Source organism: Rhinatrema bivittatum, chromosome 5 (genome assembly GCF_901001135.1).
Source record: "Rhinatrema bivittatum chromosome 5, aRhiBiv1.1, whole genome shotgun sequence".
Taxonomy (NCBI): domain Eukaryota; kingdom Metazoa; phylum Chordata; class Amphibia; order Gymnophiona; family Rhinatrematidae; genus Rhinatrema; species Rhinatrema bivittatum.
This window is the reverse complement of record NC_042619.1, coordinates 92524593-92546508: the sequence shown is the minus strand read 5'-3', so window position 1 is coordinate 92546508 and position 21916 is coordinate 92524593. Positions and strand designations below refer to the sequence as shown.

General features: G+C 45.7%; 1 pseudogene; it reads left to right on the top strand.

Moving 5' to 3' along the window:
- The first annotated feature begins 5846 nt into the window (after window positions 1-5846).
- On the top strand, window positions 5847-5965 carry LOC115093140 (annotated as a pseudogene).
- The last annotated feature ends 15951 nt before the right edge of the window (window positions 5966-21916 follow it).

Here is a 21916-nt window from a genome sequence, read left to right as displayed (position 1 = left end):
TGACACCTAAGGGTCGCAAGGCCAGGATGGAGAAGATGGGGCTCCTCTTCCATGCACCCACCCCAACGCCATCGATAGCATCGACGTCATCGGAACCGGCACCGTCGAAATTGCACCACCATCGTCAACCCTCCGGTGACCGGCCACCATCGATGACTTCTCGGCCGTCGACTCCTGTCCCCTCCCCGGATGGGCGAGGAGACCGGAAGGACAAGCATCGCCATCGACGGCACAAGTCTCGGCCTGTCGAGGATCCACAGTCATCGACCTCTGAACAGGCCGAACCACCGACTAAGAGGCCTCGATCAGACTTGGCACCGTCCTCGTCTCGTTCGCAGGCATCGAGGAAACCCTCACCCTCTCGGGGTGTGGGAGCCGTGATCCCACCGGTTACGGTGGTCCCTCCGGCTCTGCCTCAGCCTCCCTCTCCCGTCGAGCCGGGTATTGTTACCCCTGGTCTCCGGGCAGAACTGGACCGGCTGGTCCAGGAGGCCATCGAGAAAGCGATGCAAAGATTCCAACCTCCATTGGCACCGTCTCCGGCACCGATTCCGGCACCGCCACCGGCATCGACCCCGGCACCGACTCCGCCACCGAGGAAGGAACCGACCACCGAACCTTTGGTGGAAGCGCTGGCACCGCTACTACAACGTATGGAAGCACTTGTACATGCACTTCCATCGATGATTCCAGTAGCACCGACAGTGCCATCGTCTCCGACTGGATTTTCATCGGCGGGAGAAACACCGTTCTTGATTCCCCCTTCCGGGGTGGTCCCATCGGTGCCTTCTCGTATATCTCCACCGATTTATCCTTCGGCTCCATCGATTCCAAGACCGGCACCGACTCCATTGACAGCACCGAAACCCTCGATGCCGTTCCCAGTGCCGATTGTACTACCGGTTCCTCCAAGGTTTCCTTCGATGCCTTCGGATCCTCAACCAGGTCCATCGGGGCTTCAACCCCCAAGTGATCCCTATGATACCTGGGGTGATGATACATCTTCTGACACAGATTTACCATCACCGCCTTCTCCTACAGAGAGTAGAAAAAGATCTCCTCCAGAGGATCTCTCCTTTATTACTTTTGTAAAGGAGATGTCCGAAATTGTACCTTTTCAGCTGCAATCTGAGACCGATGACAGACACCAGATGATGGAACTGCTTCAATTTTTGGACGCTCCAAAAATCATCGCTTCCATCCCCATTCACCAGGTGTTTCTCGATCTCTTAAAGAAAAACTGGGAATCTCCTTCATCTGTATCACCAGTTAACAAGAAGGCTGACTCCACATATCTCGTCCAGTCAGCACCAGGCTTTCAAAAGCCTCAACTGGATCATCGCTCTGTTGTGGTTGAGTCCGCACAAAGAAAGGCCAAGCGTCTAAAGCCACACTCCTCCACTCCGCCTGTCAAGGACAATAAATTCCTGGACAGTGTGGGACGGAAAGTGTACCATGGAGCTATGCTGATTTCTCGCATAGCCTCATATCAACTCTACATGACGCAATATAACAGAGCCATCCTTAAACAGATGCAAGATTTTGCTGACACATTACCTGACCAATACCAGCCACAGCTTCAGGCCCTTCTTAACAAAGGGTTTGAAGCGGGGAAGCACGAGATCAGAACGGCTTATGACATCTTCGATGCCTCCACAAAGGTTTCGGCTACTGCCATCTCGGCCAGACGTTGGGCTTGGTTAAAGTCATCCAACCTTCGCCCAGAGGTCCAGGATCGTTTAGCGGATTTACCCTGCTTAGGGGACAATTTGTTTGGAGAACAAATTCAGCAAATTGTAGCTGAATTAAAAGATCACCACGAGACGTTGAAACAACTTTCTTCTGTTCCGTCTGAGGTTTCCTCCAAACAACCACTTAAGAAGGACTCTAAGAAGTCGTTCTTTCGGCCACGCCGTTACTACCCTCCATCGGCCAGGCCTCGTCCAGCACGATCCTCTACTAGGCCTCAGCCGCGTCAGCCTAGGAAACAAAGGCCTACTGTAGCCCCTCCTTCTGGGCCTGCGGCTGGCCTTTGACTCCCCTGTAGGGAACACATGCCAAACCCCTCTTCCAGACATTCCTGTAGGAGGTCGACTGTACCATTTTCTACAACCTTGGTTGCAGATCACCTCAGATCAGTGGGTGCTAACAATTATCGCACAGGGTTACCACCTCAACTTCATAACTCTTCCGGCAGACTCCCCGCCTCTTCAAGCGTGGAGTCTATCCACCCATTTGGCTCAATTACAACAGGAAGTATCTCTTCTTCTGCAATCAAATGCTATAGAACCCGTTCCTCCCTCTCAGCGAGGCAAGGGTTTCTATTCCAGATACTTCCTAATACCAAAGAAATCAGGGGGACTACGTCCCATTTTGGACCTTCGAGCCCTCAACAAATACCTTCAAAAAGAGAAGTTCAAAATGGTAACCCTAGGCGCGCTGCTCCCTCTGCTACAAAGAGGGGATTGGCTGTGCTCTCTCGACCTCAAGGACGCTTATACCCACATTGCGATCACACAATCCCATCGCAAGTATCTGCGGTTTCTAGTAGGCCACGACCATTATCAATACCGTGTCCTACCTTTCGGTCTGGCTTCTGCCCCACGAGTCTTTACCAAATGTCTCGTAGTGGTAGCAGCATTCCTCAGGAAGGAAGGTGTCCACGTCTACCCCTACCTGGACGATTGGCTAATCAGGGCCTCCACCCAACAGATGGCTCAATCCTCCCTAAAATTGACAATTCAAACACTCCTTTCCTTAGGGTTTCTTGTCAATTACGAGAAATCTTGCTTAGTCCCGTCTCAAACCTTATCCTTCATTGGGGCAGACTTGGACACCTTACAGGCAAAGGCTTACCTTCCTCTTCAGAGGGTCCACACCCTAATCTCCCTGGCTCGCCAGCTCCAGTCTCAGAACACTGCCACGGCTCGCCAGTTCCTTATTCTCCTAGGACACATGGCATCCTCGGTTCAAGTCACTCCCATGACCCGACTAGCCATGAGAGTAACACAATGGACTCTACGACACCAATGGATTCAAGCTTTTCAGCCTCTGTCCTCCATAGTCACAGTTACACAAGCGCTACGCCTGTCCTTAACCTGGTGGACGATTCAGGTCAACCTCCTTCAGGGCTTACCTTTTCTCCCACCGGATCCGCAAGTAATCCTAACCACCGACGCTTCTCACATCGGTTGGGGAGCCCATGTGGACGACTTCCAAACCCAAGGGTTATGGTCCAAGGAGGAAGCCGAACACCAGATAAATTTCCTGGAACTTCGTGCAATCCGCTATGCGCTCCGAACTTTCAAAGATCATCTAATTCATCAGATAATCTTAATCCAGACGGACAACCAAGTGGCCATGTGGTACATAAACAAGCAGGGAGGCACAGGATCCTTCCTTCTGTGTCAGGAAGCTGCGCAGATTTGGGCGGAAGCCCTCTCCCACTCCATGTACCTCAGGGCCACTTACCTGCCCGGAGTAGACAATGTATTGGCAGACCAGCTGAGCCGTGTCTTCCAACCACACGAGTGGTCACTCAATCCTCTAGTTGCGACCTCTCTGTTTCGACAGTGGGGTTTTCCCCGCATAGACCTCTTTGCGTCCCCTCAGAACCACAAAGTGGACAATTACTGCTCTCTCATTCGGAGCCAGCACTCTCGGCCGAGGGATGCGTTCTCCCTCAAGTGGACAACCGGTCTGCTCTATGCATTCCCTCCACTTCCTCTTGTGTCAAAGACTCTCGTGAAGCTACGCCAGGACGGAGGAACCATGATCCTGATAGCACCTTACTGGCCACGCCAAGTATGGTTTCCCATTCTCCAGGATCTCTCCATCCGCAGGCACATTCCTCTGGGAATGGACCCGCATCTGCTCACTCAAAACGACGGATGCCTCCTCCATCCCAACCTCCAAGCCTTGTCCCTGACGGCATGGATGTTGAAAGGTTAGTCCTTCAACCATTTAACCTTTCGGATTCCGTTTCTCGGGTCCTGATAGCTTCACGAAAGCCTTCCACAAGAAGGTCTTACTCATACAAATGGAAAAGGTACACATCATGGTGCACTTCTCAGTCCCTTGATCCCCTTTCCTGTCCAATCTCAAAATTCTTGGACTATTTATGGCATCTCTCTGAATCACGTCTTAAAACCTCTTCTATACGAATGCATGTCAGTGCGGTAGCCGCCTTCCATAAGGGTATTGGGGGTAATCCTATTTCAGTACAACCCCTCGTAACACGCTTTCTTAAGGGATTGCTCCATCTAAAGCCTCCCTTGCGTCCTCCGGCCCCATCCTGGGACCTTAATCTGGTTCTTGGTCGTCTAATGAAACCACCTTTCGAACCTCTGCACTCCTGTGCCTTGAAATATCTCACTTGGAAAGTGTTATTCCTTTTGGCTGTTACTTCAGCTCGCAGGGTTAGTGAATTGCAGGCCCTAGTTACCTATCCGCCTTACACTAAGCTCCTGCAGGACCGGGCGGTACTCCGCACTCACCCTAAATTTTTGCCCAAGGTAGTTTCGGAGTTTCATATCAATCAATCTATCGTACTACCTATCTTTTTTCCCAGGCCCCACTCCAACTCTGGAGAACAGACTCTGCATACCCTAGACTGTAAACGGGCTCTAGCTTTTTACCTGGACCGTACAGTTTCTCACAGGAAGAGCACTCAGTTGTTTGTCTCTTTCCATCCTAATAAATTAGGACAACCTGTGGGTAAGCAGGCTCTTTCCTCCTGGTTGGCGGACTGCATTTCTTTCTGCTATGAGCAGGCTGGCATTCCTTTTCAAGACCGTGTTAAAGCACACTCTGTGAGGGCCATGGCGACGTCCGTGGCACACCTTCGATCGGTGCCGCTTCCGGACATCTGCAAAGCTGCAACCTGGAGTTCTCTCCATACCTTTGCAGCCCACTATTGTTTGGACAAGGCTGGAAGACAGGACTCCATCTTCGGCCAATCTGTCTTGCGTAACCTTTTTCCAACGTGATGTACCAACACCCTTCCACCTCCCGGTAGGGTGCGGATGCCCTTTCCCAAATTCCACCCCAGTTGTTGTGCCTGTTGCACGTCGTTGGGTGCATTTGGTGCAAGCCAGGACATCCTCAGCTCGGTACTCACCCATTTGTGAGGACAACCATCCTGCTTGTCCTGTGAGAAAGCAAATGTTGCTTACCTGATGTAACAGGTGTTCTCACAGGACAGCAGGATGTTAGTCCTCACGAAACCCGCCCGCCACCCCGCGGGGTTGGGTTTGTTTTGTTTTTACTTTTAGGCACTGCCTGTAGCTTTGAAAATCAGACTGAAGGGAGACCCCTGCTGGCTGCAGGGTCAGTGCCTTGCTGGGCATGCCCAGTAGGGGCCACTCAAAGTTCTGTTTAAACTTTGACAGAAGTTTTCCGTGGTGGGCTCCATCCTCGATGTCACCCATTTGTGAGGACTAACATCCTGCTGTCCTGTGAGAACACCTGTTACATCAGGTAAGCAACATTTGCTTTCTCCGGTTTCTGTGCTTTGCATGCCGTTCCAACATTCGTTCCCGCTCCCATGGCGGTTAAGGGACCTGGGCAGCCTAGCAGGTTGAGCAGCCAGGGTGGGCTAGACTCCGCAGTTAGGCTTCTTGCTATGCACCACATGGTAGACTACAGTGGCATTTTCGCGCAACTTTTTTCTGCGCGCTTGACTGCCCTCTGCAGGACCATCCATGCATGCAAGTGCGTCCAGCTGTGCATCTGAATTGTGCGCCCAGTTTCTTTTGGGCGCGCTGCCTGTGCACACATTCTGGAACATATTGGTTGTGTGCCCAGGATTAGTGCAGTGACAGTGCACTTAAGTTTTGCAGCATATAGCCTATAGCTGCACGACCCTGAATGTGCCCAATCTTGTCTGATCTGGGAAGTTAAGCAGGGTTGGGCCTAGTTAGTACTTGGATGGGAGACGACCTAGGAATACCAGGTGCTATAATCAGGAGCCAAGTAAATGGTGAATCCTTATTGGCTCATCCAGATGTTTCTTGAGGGGAGTGAAACATCTTCACCCTCCCTTGTGGAGTCTTAATCTGGCATTAGACTTCTTGGTGGGCTACCGTTGTGTAGCCTTTTATTGCAGTTACTGACCTTGAAAACAGTGTTTTTGATAGCAAAATGTTCTGCATGTCCAATTTCCAAGCTGCAGGCCTTGTCTTGCCAGGAGCCATTCCTTTGGGTGTCTCCAGGGGCAATATACAGCTGCATACATAAGAACATAAGAAAATGCCATACTGGGTCAGACCAAGGGTCCATCAAGCCCAGCATCCTGTTTCCAACAGTGGCCAATCCAGGCCATAAGAACCTGGCATGTACCCAAAAACTAAGTCTATTCCATGTTACCATTGCTAATGGCAGTGGCTATTCTCTAAGGGGCGGATTTTAAGAGCCATGCGCGCCGGTGCGCCTATTTTACATAGGCCTACCGGCGCACGCAGAGCCCCGGGACTCGCGTAAGTCCCGGGGTTCTCCGAGGGGGGCGTGTCGGAGCGTGTCGGGGGCAGTCCCGGTCGTCGCGGCGTTTTCGGGACGTGTCGGCAGCATTTTGGGGGCGGGTACGGGGGCGTGGCTATGGCCCGGGGCGGTCCAGGGGCGTGGCCGCGCCCTCCGTACCCACCCCCAGGTCGCGGCCCGGCGCGCAAGAGGCCCGCTGGCGCGCGGGGATTTACGCCTCCCTCTGGGAGGCGTAAATCCCCCGACAAAGGTAAGGTGGGGGCTTAGACAGGGCCAGGTGGGTGGGTTAGGTAGGGGAAGGGAGGGGAAGGTGAGGGGAGGGCAAAAGGAAGTTCCCTCCCAGGCCGCTCCGATTTCGGAGCGGCCTGGGAGGGAATGGGGGTAGGCTGCGCGGCTCGGCGCGCACTGGCTATACAAAATCGATAGCCTTGCACGCGCCGATCCAGGTTTTTAGCAGATACGCGCGGCTCCGCGCGTATCTACCAAAATCCAGCGTACTTTTGTTTGCGCCTGGAGCGCCTGGAGCGCAAACAAAAGTAGGCCTATTCGCGGAGTATGAAAATCCGCCCCTAAGTGAACTTAATAGCAGGTAATGGACTTCTCCTCTAAGAACTTTTTTTAAACACAGCTATAATAACTGCACTAACCACGTCCTCTGGCAACAAATTCCAGAGTTTAATTGTGCGTTGAGTAAAAAAGAACTTTCTCCGATTAGTTTTAAATGTGCCACATGCTAACTTCACGGAGTGCCCCCTAGTCTTTCTACTATTCTGTTATTTACTCTTTCGGATAGTAGAAAGACTAGGGGGCACTCCATGAAGTTAGCATGTGGCACATTTAAAACTAATCGGAGAAAGTTCTTTTTTACTCAACACACAATTAAACTCTGGAATTTGTTGCCAGAGGACGTGGTTAGTGCAGTTAGTATAGCTGTGTTTAAAAAAGGATTGGATAAGTTCTTGGAGAAGAAGTCCATTACCTTCTATTAAGTTCACTTAGAGAATAGCCACTGTCATTAGCAATGGTAACATGGAATAGACCTAGTTTTTGGGTACATGCCAGGTTCTTATGGCCTGGATTGGCCACTGTTGGATCAGGATGCTGGGCTTGATGGACCCTTGGTCTGACCCAGTATGGCATTTTCTTATGTTCTTATGTTCTTTTTTGCCTAAAGTGGTCTCAGATTTTCACTTGAATCAGTACATTTTCCTGCCATTCCTGGACAGGGAAAGAGATGTGGAGGAATATCGTCTGTTGCGTCCTTTGGATGTCAAGAGACATGTGAGATATCTGGAGGTTTCTAAACCTTTCCAAAAGACAGATCGCCTGTTTGTCTTTCATGGTGGAGGTAAACAGGGTGAGTTGACTTTGTGGGCTACAATACCTCACTGGATTAAGGAGGTGGTCACAGCCGCATATGTGGTTGCTGAAAAGCTGATGCCTACTCAGGTTAGAGCTCATTCCACTAGGGCTCAGGTAGTGTCATGGTCGGAGGTTAAATTGTCTCTCATCGACATTTGCCGAGCTGCAACATGGTCCTCCTTACACACCTTTTCCAGGTATTATCATTTGGATGTGCAGGCCCGGGAGGATGCAGCATTTGCATGTGCAGTATTGACTGGACAGCGGGCAGCCTCCCACCCTATTCAGGAATAGTTTGGGTACATCCCATCGGTCCTGAATCCACCTATCCACATTCTAGGAAATGAGAAATTACTACTTACCTGATAATTTCCTTTTCCTTAAGGTGGTTAGATGAATTCAGCTTCCCACCTTTCACTGCCAAATTATTGTGTGATGGTCCTCCTGTGTGGCTATGTATTCCAGGGCATCACTGGTAAGTGTTCATCCAGTCCCTAGCCTAGTATGCATACGTTCTTGCCTGAGTTCAATGTTTCTTGTTGGTTGAGTACAGAAATGGTTGTCTATTTTTAATCAAGTTTTTGCTAGTCTATCCACAGTTGCTTTTGAAGAGAATACTGACAGGCTGATGTCGCGGCAGGTCTATATATATACTGTGTTGTCAGCTTTGCTCCATCTCCATCTGCTGCTAGAGGTGCATAACCCATTGCTCCTGAATCCATCTATCCACCTTAAGGAAAAGAAAATTATCAGGTAAGTAGTAATTTCTCATTTTCATGTGAAAAAACTGATCATTTAGTCCTATTCTGTGTTTCCTATCCTTTAACCAGTTCCCAGTTCCCAATAGTATAATGCCTCCTATCCCATAACTTTTTCATTTCCTTGGGAGATTTTCATGATGGATTTTGTCAAATGCCTTCTGAAAAGCCAGATACACTATATCAACCATCTTGCCCTTATTCACATGCTTATTATATAAGAACATTTATTTATTTATTTTTATTTTTTTCTATACCGACATTCCTGTAAAATATACAAATCATATCGTCGGTTTACAGTATAACATCAACAATCGCTCGGTGGCGGTACAAGGAACATTGGTTAAAGTTAAAAAAAAAAAATAAGAAATGCCATGCTGGAACAGATCACGGTCCATTGAGCCCACCATCCTATCTCCAGTAGTGGCCAGTCCAGGTCACAAAAATTTGGCAGTTAGAAAAAAGTAGATCTATTTCTTGTTACTTCCAGGGTTAGCAGTATTTTTCTTTAATCTAGCTGGCTAATAATGTTTTTTGTACCTTTCCTTCAGGAACTTGACCTTACCTCTTTTAAACCTGGTATGCTAATCGCCTTGACTTTGTCATCTGGCAACAGATTCCACAGTTTAATTGTGAGCTTAGTGAAAAAGAACTTTCTACAATTTGTTTTAAATTTGCTGGTTATTAGTTTCATTGAGTGTCTTCTTGTTTTAGTATTATTTAAGATAAGATATGAATTGCCATAATGTTTCAGATCAAGGGTCCATCAAACACAGTATCCTATTTGCAACAGTGGCTAATCCAGGTCACAAGTTTCTGGAAGGATCCCAAACAGTAGATAGATCCCATGCTGCTGACATCCAGGGATAAGTAGTGGCTTTCTCTAAGTCTGTCTGGTTAATAACAGTTTATGGACTTCTCCAGAAACTTGTCCAAACATTTTTTAAACCTAGCTGCACTAACTGCCTTTACCACAAATTCCCGACTTAATTGTGTGTTGAGGGAAAAATAATTCTCTCGGATTTGTTTTTAATGTGTTCCTTACTAATAGCATGAAGTTTCCCCTAGTTTTTGTATTTTTTGAAAGCATAAATAACCGATTCACATTTACCCTTTCTATTCCACTCATGATTTTATAGAATTCTATCATATCACCCCTTGACTGTCCCTAGTTGAAGATAAACAACTCTAACCTCTTTAGCCTTTCTACATTGGAGAGCCATTTCATCTCTTTTATCATTTTGATTGCCTTTCTCTGTACTTTCTTGTTCAACTATATCTTTATTGAGATGCAGTGACCAGAACTGCACACAGTACTCTAGGTGCAGTCTTGTCATGGAGCAATAAAGAGTTATGACATTCTCCATTTTATTCTCCATTACTTTCCCAATAATTCCTAACAGTCTGTTTAATTTTTTGACCACTGCCACACATTGAGCTGAAGATTTCAAAAGTGTTGTCCATGATTTTTTCTCAGCAGAAATGGTAATCAATGGAGTGCATCAGGAATCTGTACTTGAACCGGTGCTTTTTAATATATTTATAAAAGATCTAAAAAGGGATACAAAGAGTGAGGTGACTAAATTTGGATATTACACAAAATTATTCAGAATAGTTAAATCACATGCAGATTGTGGTAAATTGTAGGAGGACTATGTGAGATTGGAAATTTATTTTTATTTATTTATTTTTAGATTTTTATATACCGGTGTTCCTATATGAAATAAAGATCACATCGGTTTACATTGAAACAGAACATGAAAATTGCCAAAAGGCATTACATAGAACAAGGTTATGAAACTTGGAACAGAGTACATAAGTTCAAAATTTAACAATAACGTTGTAACATTGATGACCAAAAGATAAAGGAAAGAAAAAGACTTAAACAATTAAGTTGACAGGTCTTATTGAGCATAAAAATTATAACGTATAAGTGAGAAAGTCTCAAGTGTCCTGCAGCAAGAGATTAGATACCGAAGTAGGTAGTGGTATGGAAAATGGGGGTTTGTGAAGAAGATATGCTCTTGCTGGTTGGAGGGGAAAAAATGATGATCATGGTCCTGGAAAAGCTTGGCTAAAGAGCCAGGTTTTAAGTTTTTTTTTGAATGAAGAGTGGCAGAGCTCAAGCCGAATGTCTGGTGGGAGCGCATTCCATTGAATGGGGCCTGCTGTAGATATGGCACGTTTATAATGCGAGGATTTTGTTGAAGGTACATAGAGTGTGCCTTTATATGCTCCTCTGATGGGTCTAGATGAGGAGTGAGGGCGTAGTTGGTTACATAATTGAAGAGGAGAGATATTGTGAATGGATTTATGAATTACGGTGAGTACTTTATATAGGATCCTTTGCTTTATAGGCAGCCAATATGGGCATCCAAATCGCAAATGAAATTTCATGTGGACAAGTACAAGGTGATACATATAAGGAAAAATAATCCATTCTGTAGTTACATGATGTTAAGTTCTATATTAAGAGTTACCTCCCAGGAAAAAGATCTAGGCATAATAGTGGATAATACATTGAAATCATCGGCTCAGTGTGCTGTGGTGGTAAAAAAACAAACAATAGGGATGTGAATCGTGTTTTGACGATTTAAAATATCATCTGCTATTTTTTAAATCGTCATTAATCGTTAGAGTACGATACAATAGAAATTCCACCGATTTATCGTGAAAAAATCGTTAATCGGGTTAGTGCACACTAACAGGAGTTAGGACACAACCTAAAAACCCACCCCGACCCTTTAAAACCATTCCCTTAGCCTCCACCACCCTCCCGACCCCCCAAAAAATTTTTTTTAAATTACCTGGTGGTCCAGCGGGGGTCCCAGGAGCGTTCTCTCGCACTCGGGCTGTCAGCCGATAAACAAAATACCCACCCGACCCTTTAAAACCACTCCCTTAGCCTCCACCACCCTTCCGACCCCCCTCCCCCAAAAAAAAAAAGTTTTAAAATTACCTGGTGGTCCAGTGGGCCCCGGGAGCGATCTCCCGCTCTCGGGCCGTCGGCTGCCACTAATAAAAATGGCACTGATGGCCCTTTGCCCTTACCATGTGACAGGGTAACCGTGCCATTGGCCGGCCCCTGTCACATGGTAGGAGCACTGGACGGCCCGCGCCATTTTTAAAGATGGTGCCGGCCACTGGATGGCCCACTCCATTTTTAAAGATGGCGCCGGCCGTCCAGTGCTCCTACCATGTGACAGGGGCCGGCCAATGGCACGGTTACCCTGTCACATGGTAAGGGCAAAGGGTCATCAGCGCCATTTTTATTAGTGGCAGCCGACGGCCCGAGAGCGGGAGATCGCTCCCGGGGCCCACTGGACCACCAGGTAATTTTAAAACGTTTTGGGGGGGGGGGGGTCGGGAGGGTGGTGGAGGCTAAGGGAGCGGTTTTAAAGGGTCAGGGTGGGTTTTTTGTTTATTGGCCGACAGCCCGAGCGCGAAAGAACGCTCCCGGGACCCTCGCTGGACCACCTGGTAATTTAAAAATGTTTTTGGGGGGGGTCGGGAGGGTGGTGGAGGCTAAGGGAGCGGTTTTAAAGGGTCGAGGTGGGTTTTTTGTTTATCGGATCGGGCGCAGCCGATAAAAAAAAAAAAACGATCGGGCCAGATGAAAAAAATGCACAATTTGAATCGGAACAGGAACCTAACCGATTCCGGTTCCGATTCACATCTCTAACAAACAAACAGAATGTTAGGAATTATTAGGAAGGGAATGGTGAATAAAATGGAGAATGTCATAATGCCTCTGTATCACTCCATGGTAAGATTGCACCTTGAATACTGTGAGCAGTTCTGGTCGCCGCATCTCAGAAAAGATAAAGTTGCACTGAAGAAGATACAGAGAAAGACGACCAAAGTGATAAAGGGGATGGAATGGCTCCCCTATGACAAAAGACTAAAGATGTTAGGGCTGTTCAGCTTGGAGAAGAGATGGCTTAGGGGGGAAATGAAAGAGGTCTATAAAATCATGTGAGGACTAGAATGGGTAAATGTGAATTGGTTATTTGCTCTTTCAGATAATAGAAGGACTAGGGGGCTCTCCATGAAGTTAGCAAGTAGCACATTTAAAACAAATTGGAAAAATATTATTTTTTTCATTCAATGCACAATTAAGCTCTGGAAATCATTGCCAGAGAATGTGGTTAGGGAAGTTAGTATAGCTAGGTTTAAAAAAGATTTGGAAAAGTTCCCAGAAGAGAAGTACATAAACTGCTATTAATCAAGTTAATATAGAGGTAGATTTTAAAAGCTGTGAAAAGATTATTTTAGGCAGCTTAGCTAGATCCCCGGAAGACTTTGTGACATAAAGAGAGATATGGATCAGAACAGGCCCCAATGATTGATGATTGTGGATCAATATAGATATTAGGGATGTGAATCGTTTTTCAACGATTAAAATTATCGTCCGATAATGTTTATATCGTCTTAAATCATTATAGAACACGATACAATAGAAATTCTAACGATTTATCGTTAAAAATCGTTAAATCGTGTTAGTGCGCACTAACTCCCCGTTAGTGCGCACTAACTCGATTTAGTGCGCACTAACTCGATTTAGTGCGCACTAACTGAAAATGATACAAATAAACACTTTCCAGGTCACTGAAGGTCAGTTAGGAATGAATATGTGTTCCTATTGGCTGGCTGCCCTCTTATCTATTGATGTTACCAAGGTTACCACTGAGGTGATGGTTGGGGGGATGGGAAATGGAACTGGAAACTAATGAACACCAACAGAAAATGAAACAAAGTGTTCACACTTCCCAGGTCAGTAAAGGTCACTTAGGAATGAATATGTATGTATGTATTCCTATTGGCTGGCTGTGCTCTTATCTATTGATGTTACCAAGGCTAATACTGAGGTAATGGTTGGGGGGATGTGAAATGGAAACAGTTGGAAGCTTGACAAAAAAAGTAATGTAATGATCAGCACTCACGTGACTAGAACTTGTTTGTTTATTATTTTTGTTAGCAGGCACCTGAAATGCTAGTGCATGTTGAATTTGCCAATCACTGTGCATTTTAGAAAGGTGGTCCTGGCTGGAACTGTACACAGTTCAAATATATGTAATTGATTGTTGGTAAGTGTATTTTTTAAGTAGCCACACTGGCACAAGTATGTTTACTTTTCCTCCTACTTAACTCACTAGCTCAGCTTTGTAAGAAGGGCTTCTCTGCTTGTGTGTTGTTTTTGTTTGGTGTGAGGAGAGCAGAAACATCAGATCTTTATTCAATCTACTACAGTCATCTCTTACAGTGCCCTATCCCTATTAATACCAGGAGTGTTGTGATCTTCCTGCACACAGTGCCCTAACCCTGATACCAGTCTGAGACAGCTCCCTCCCTGCATTACTAGTGAGAGGCTGGCTTCACAGACAGGGGGGAGCTGCCTGACCCTCACTCCTGACTTCCCCCATGTCCCAGCTAGTGAATGGTGTGTGGGTGAGGGGGGGGGGGAGGGGGATGGTGAAGTCTGAGACAGCTCCCTCCCTGCATTACTAGTGAGAGGCTGGCTTCACAGACAGGGGGGAGCTGCCTGACCCTCACTCCTGACTTCCCCCATGTCCCAGCTAGTGAATGGTGTGTGGGTGATGGGGGGGGGGGGGAGGAGGATGGTGAAGTCTGAGACAGCTCCCTCCCTGCATTACTAGTGAGAGGCTGGCTTCACAGACAGGGGGGAGCTGCCTGACCCTCACTCCTGACTTCCCCCATGTCCCAGCTAGTGAATGGTGTGTGGGTGAGGGGGGGGGAGGAGGATGGTGAAGTCTGAGACAGCTCCCTCCCTGCATTACTAGTGAGAGGCTGGCTTCACAGACAGGGGGGAGCTGCCTGACCCTCACTCCTGACTTCCCCCATGTCCCAGCTAGTGAATGGTGTGTGGGTGAGGGGGGGGGGGGGAGGATGGTGAAGTCTGAGACAGCGCCCTCCCTGCATTACTAGTGAGAGGCTGGCTTCACAGACAGGGGGGAGCTGCCTGACCCTCACTCCTGACTTCCCCCATGTCCCAGCTAGTGAATGGTGTGTGGGTGAGGGGGGGGGGGGTGGAGGATGGTGAAGTCTGAGACAGCTCCCTCCCTGCATTACTAGTGAGAGGCTGGCTTCACAGACAGGGGGGAGCTGCCTGACCCTCACTCCTGACTTCCCCCATGTCCCAGCTAGTGAATGGTGTGTGGGTGAGGGGGGGGGAGGATGGTGAAGTCTGAGACAGCTCCCTCCCTGCATTACTAGTGAGAGGCTGGCTTCACAGACAGGGGGGAGCTGCCTGACCCTCACTCCTCCGGGGTATTGTGATCTTCCTGCACACAGTGCCCTATCCCTGATACCAGGGGTGTTGTGATCTTCCTGCATGCAGTGCCCTATCCCTATTAATACCAGGAGTGTTGTGATCTTCCTGCATGCAGTGCCCTATCCCTATTAATACCAGGAGTGTTGTGATCTTCCTGCATGCAGTGCCCTATCCCTGATACCGGGATGTGTGCAAGAAGATCACAACACCCCCGGTATCAGGAATAGGGCACTGCGTGCAGGAAGATCACAACACCCCCAGTATCAGGAATAGGGCACTGTGTGCAGGAAGATCACAACACCCCTGGTATTAGGGATAGGGCACTGTGTGCAGGAAGATCACAACACTCCTGGTATTAATAGGGATAGGGCACTGTGTGCAGGAAGATCACAATACCCCTGGTATCAGGGTTAGGGCACAAGTTCTAGTCACATTGACTGATCACATTACTTGTTTTGTCAAGCTACCAACTGTTTCCATTTCCCATCCCCCATATACTGTCAGTATGAAACTTGGTAACATGAATAAATAAGAGGGCAGCCAATAGGAATACATATTCATTCCTAAACTGACCTTAACTGACCTGAAAAGTGTCAAATTGTATCATTTTCAGTTAGTGCGCACTAACTCCCAGTTAGTGCGCACTAATCGGAAAAAACGATTTTTAACGATTTTTAAACTAAAAAATCGTGCCTAAGACGATTTTCTTGCCCTGCCACACGATTTCTATCGTTAAGACGATATGGAAAACGATTCACATCCCTAATAGATATATAAGTCAGTTCCTTAGGCTACATTGCTTATGCGCAACCACAACTGAATATAAGATTCAGGCAGGAGCAATGCGTGACAAATTTTTGACTAGGGGCTACCCTCCTAAAGCAGTTAAAAAAGCATTTAAGCGAGGCTTGTATGCCAACCGGGATTTTTTATTACAAACTCGTTAACGCCCTGAGCAAGATCATCCCATTTGTGTCCTCCCATTCTCTTCTAGGACCCACCACATTCAGGGCATTATTCTTAGACATTGGCATGTTTTAGCCCTGCACAAATCTTTACAGTCCAGACCCATCTTTGCCCGTACTAGAGGCCGCAACTTACAAGATTTGCTTGTCTCTTCCTACTCTTGTGAAGATCAGTCAGCAACAGTCTTTGGACAATATCCTTGCAATAGGTGCTCAGTCTGCATGCATGTTCTTACCACACAGATGTTTCAACATCCGACATTACCCATTGCCCACACTCTGAGGAGTCATTTTGATTGTAATACATCACGAGTAGTTTATGTGATCATGTGCCCTTGTCCTAAATTATACATTGGACACACCAAATTGATAATACGGACTCGGATTATTCAACATAGGAGCTGTATTTGTACCCGTAAGGGATGATCTTGCTCAGGGCGGTGACGAGTTTGTAATAAACGAACATTAGGCAGCCTATGTGGTTAACAACAACATTCATAGAGAATCCTCCCCAATCCTTATGTGGTACACCTCCAAAGCCGTGTTACGCGGTGATATCATTTTGTATGTGGCATGGTGGAAAAAAAACATTGAATAAACAGCTCTTGGAGTTAGAATCTAAATTAACGAAATACCGACGGGAGCTTATGACCATTATACGGCTAGTGCAAGGGAAATGTTTTTGGCTACCCAGGTAGCTTTAAACACATTGCTGCACCGGAGAGCCAAGAAAAGTATTCTATTCTATAAATATCAATTGTACCACCATGGTAACAAGAGTGGGAGGCTGTTGGCTTGGCTCATTTAGGGTGACAGGGGCCCTAAGGGTATATCTCATATAACGGGACAGCATGGGAGAGTCCTATCGAAAACTAAGGACTTTCTCGACCAGTTCACGGACTACTATGCCAAATTGTATTCCTCTGAGGACTTTATAATTTATTTATTATTTTTTATATACCTACATTCGATCTGAGATATCACATCGGTTTACATTCAAGTACTGTAGGTATTTCTCTATCCCCAGAGGGCTTACAATCTAAGTTTTGTACCTGAGGCAATGGAGGGTAAAGTGACTTGCCCAAGGTCACAAGGAGCGACAGCAGGACTCAAACCCTGGTCTCCTGGTTCATAGCCCACTGCTCTAACCACTGGCAAAGCGTCAGGATTTCTTATCACAGTTAGGTTTGAAACCCTTCGAGGACAGGCATTTACAACACCTAAATAAGCCATTGACAGTAGATGAGGTTCGGCAGGGCATCCAGACAATGAAGCCATTAAAGGCACCCGGTACGGATGGCTTTACGGCCGAGTTTTACAAAATCATGATTGATGACATCCCTGGGGTGCTTAAGGACTCATTTATGAACCTATTAGTACAGGGTAAATTTTCCCCGGGTATGAATAAAGCAGTCATCACAGTATTACCTAAACCAGGTAAGGACCCCACTAAGGTCACTTCGTATAGGCCGATATCTTTGCTTAATTTTGATCAAAAGTTGCTAGCCAAAATCTTAGCCGAAAGATTGGCTTTGGTGCTGCCATACTATATTGGGAAGAGCCAGGTGGGATTTTTGCGAGGCCATTATGCGATTGTTAACATTCGTAAATTGCTGAATGCCATTTCTCTCTGTTCTGCCCGTGGAATGCCTTTTCTGATGGTTAGTTTTGACGCTGAAAAGGCCTTTGATCGGGTGGAATGGTAGTACCTGTTCCAGGTTTTTCATCGGATGAGACTGGCAGGCCTTTTTCTTCGGGGTATCCAATTGTTATACCAGGACCCGGTGGCCGCTATCACTGTTAATGGCACGCTATCCTCCGATTTCCCCATTCAACAGTGGGGGCAGACAGGGTTGTCCCCTATCCCCGTTGTTATTTTTACTATCAATGGAGCCCTTACTATTGGCAATCCAACATTCTGAGGACAACCGGGGATTTCCTTTGGGTACTGATATCTTTAAATATGCTGCTTTTGTGGATGACCTTCTAATGTTTATATGTACCCCTAGGTCATCTTTAGCCCACCTTATGTGTCTTTTCCAGACATTTGGGGAATTCTCAGGGTACAAATTGAACATGGATAAATCTGAAGCTTTGTCGTACCCGAGCTCACTACAAGAACAATGAGATGAGGGGTTCCCATTAAAATGGGCTGAGGGTTCCTTCCACTATTTAGGAATCCAGATCTCCTTACAACTACAACAATTATATAATCTTAACATTGGTCCATTACTCTGTACCACTAAGGAAAAATTAGTACTCTGGCACTCCCTGCCTTTATCCCTAGGGGGAAGGGTTAATTTATTTAAGATGGTCCTCTTCCCTAAATGGCTATATGTCATCCAACTTTTGCCCCTCCATATACTGGGAAATGACCTCCATCAGCTTCATAAAATGCTCAGACATTATCTCTGGTCAGGGAAGAAGGCCAGGGTGGCATTGGTGCATTCGAAACTTCCATGGCATAGAGGGAGCATGGGTTTACCAGATTTGAAGGGCTATAACTTGGCAAGTATCTTGCGCTTGGTGAGAGATTGGCTTTATGACGGTGCGACATTTACAGCACGAGATAGCGACTTATTATTCACAAATGGCTTCCATCCTAAATATGTGTTACATGCTCCCCCAGGTACCTTGCCGTCTTTGATAGCCACTAGCCCATTGATAGCCCCCTTGAGATGGGCCTGGAGCACGTGCATGAAACGCCTGCAGCTAACTCCGACCTGTACCCCTTACTTACCCATTAGGGGGAACCATGATTTCTCTGCGGGGAACTACTCCAAAAGGTTTCATCTATGGGCTTAAAAAGGTCTTACCCTTCTGTATCATGTTTTGGTGAGTGGGGGCACGATTCTTTCCCTAAGGGAACTCCAACAGCAATATGGGCTAAGCCAGGCAGATGTTTTTCCCTATATGCAACTACAACACTATGGCCTGGATTTTCTAAGTTCGCACGCGTAACCCCCCTACGCACGTAAATCCTCCCAGATTTACGCACGTAGGGCTTTGAAAATCTGCTCCTATGGATATAACAATGCATTCTTAAAATGTTTCTATATCTCTGTCCTTCTTTCTTTTTTGCATTTCCTGCTTGATGGGGGGGGGGGGGGAGGAGGGCTGGTGTGAGGGAGGGGGTGGGTAGCGATGCCTTATGATGCAGCTCTTTTTGCTGCCATGTTACTGGCTGACGTACCAGAAAATGATGCCAGACTGGTGCTGTAACGGGGGGGAGGGGGATGGAAACCACGGGGTATATTGCCCATATCTGGACATTGGTCTAATGAATAAATTAGCTGATGTTATACAGTATGTGGGTTACTGCTGAAAACTGAAAAATTGTTACTTATGTATGAATATTTAGTGTATTACTTCATTAATAAACATACTTTACATAAATGGTAATAAAACTTATTTATGTTTATGTTCCCCTAGGCGAACCTTTGGTTTTACTTCAAAACCTCTCCCACTCCAACTTGCCTACTGGCATGAGCTCCAGCACAATGCTCCCTTGTCTGTGTCTGGGACAGCATCCCTATCTTTGCCCCCTGCCCATAGTGCTCCATATTCCCTCTCTTCCTCTCTACCCCATATCTCTTCGCTCATCTTCTCAGCACACCTGCAAAATTCTCTCTTTCCTCTCCATGTTTAGCATATCAGCATCACCCAATCTCTTTGCCCTCTTTCTGCAGTTCTAACATCCTCTCTCTCCATCCCACCCTTATTCACGCAGCACCTTCTCTCTCACCACCCTGCCAACTACTCGGCACATTCTCTGTTTCTCCCTACCCCCATTCACTCAACACATATACTCTCTTGCCACCTTACCACTCTCCCAATACACTCTTGCCATTCTACTCCCCATCCAGTACACTCCCTCTCTTTCTACTCTCCATGATTACAAACATTCATCTCTCTCTCTCTCACCCTCCTAATGTGATAGCTCTAGGCCTCCTGTATTCTTCTGCAGGATGGACTCCACCAGTGACCCTGGGCCTCTTCCAATTCAGCTGATGATGGATTGGGCTCTACTAGCAACTGTGCCATTAGTCCGCAGTATGGGATGGGCTCCACCAGTGGTTCTGAGCATCGCACTAGTCGAATTTTGCTGCCCTCAAAGTTTTGACGCTGTAGATGACCAATAAGCTTGCCTAATGGAAACATTGGCCCTGATGTGTATCCATCATTTCATAATGCATAGAATAGCTTTACCATTTTATTGTAGAGCTAAGGAGACTTAATAGGCTGTGATACATTTTCTGAAGAAGGGACCTGGTTTTGAAAGCAAATGTACTACAACATGCCTTTTGTTGATCCTTGAAAAGGTATCACAACCTCCTAAACACTCCACTTTTACCTAGGACTAGTATGGTTACCAGAACTGCACTACATTGTTAAGCCTTGAGATACTACGGCTATTGGCTTGCTATTTGTAGGGGGTTCTAAGGATATTTCCTTTTTAAGAAATTGAACATTTTGTACAAATTCACATTTTGAATGTGATATGTTGTAGGAATTTTTAATTAGTAACTGTTAGGAAATTAGCATGTTTAAAGCCTGCAGGTTTGGATCTTACAAGTTATTTTAGCGCGCCGTTTGCTGCAAATGCTAAGTGTGAATTCATCTGCCTCCTAAGCCTTGGATTTGCAATGCGGTTTTCAGTCTGGGAAGTAGCACTTACAAAGCCTTAGAGAACATGTAGGACCTATTTTACTACTTAATTCAGATTATAAAATGATTAGCCAGTCTATAATTTGGTGGCAGTGCCACAGTGAGGTAAACCAGAATTTAGGTCTCTTGTCTGTCAAGGTCAAAACAAATCAAATAAATAAATAAAACAAACTCCTAGAGATAATATACTCATACACAGGGTAAGAGAGAAAAGTTAAGAAAGAAGTTAACTGTATACTTTGTAAGTAACAGTAATATACTGGCAGAGACTCCCAGGAGCTCCTTGTAAAATTATTTTATGATAATAAGAACTGTCTCATTGAGTGAGGCAGAGCTGGTGAGAGTTTCTTGATAAAGAATTGATAGCAGCAAGAGCCCTTTCATAAAATAAAATAACCAACACATTTTTTGCTGACTCATGATATATAGCATCGAAGAGTTCAAGGTGGCTTCTCTTATACCTCAGCTACTCAGGTGACTTGATTTGTTTAGTATAATCCTTTAGGGTGCAGAAGAAAATAGATGATTTGCATAACATTTGGCATTAGGCATTTGAAGAGCTTCAGGGCCTGTTCTTAATGTGAAGGAATAGGTGTAAATTACCCATAGTAATAATTGTTTTTTGATCTTTTAAGATATAAACAGTATTGTGTTTTTAATTCAAAGGCACAATGCCAACTGTACACAGGCAATGCAGATACTATTATGGTATAATCACATCAAAACATAGTTTCTCCTTCACAACTCATAAAGCAGTAGTAGCATGAGTTATGCAAGAAATAATTATAACGAAGTATGATGTATTTCTCAAATCCTAAGGCTGATTCTTGTCAGGAATATTATTTCGATGTATTCAACAGTATGCCACAGTTTGTATTACTATAAATTACAAATAGCTATCATATTCAGTTTTCTAATTGATGTGTTAAATACAGTTTGTATTAAACATTACTCACTGATTCAGTCAGGGCACTTCAGTAATATAAAAACTAATAAATAAAATTACCAAAGATTCTTTATACCAGCAAAATGACTTCTTGCTAATGTGGTTGCCTCTGTTTAAAAATCACAAAAGAACTGTACCATATAATTATTGACCTGTACACCTTCTGTCTGTAGGATATCAATAATGAATGTGGAGATACCACTGTATTGTCACACTAATAATAACAGGAACTCAGCTTGAGCTCAAAGCAAATTATTCCCGGAAGACTAAATTGACAATTTTTTTGAGAAAGCAACAAAGGACATATACTTTGAAAGTTGTGTTGATATAATATACTTGAATTTTGTCAGTCAATCATAGGAGCTTGTTGAGAAACGTTAGGAGCACCAGGGCGTATCAACAGATATACCAGTGAGAGGAAAATTGGTTAGATGGATGTAAAACAGAA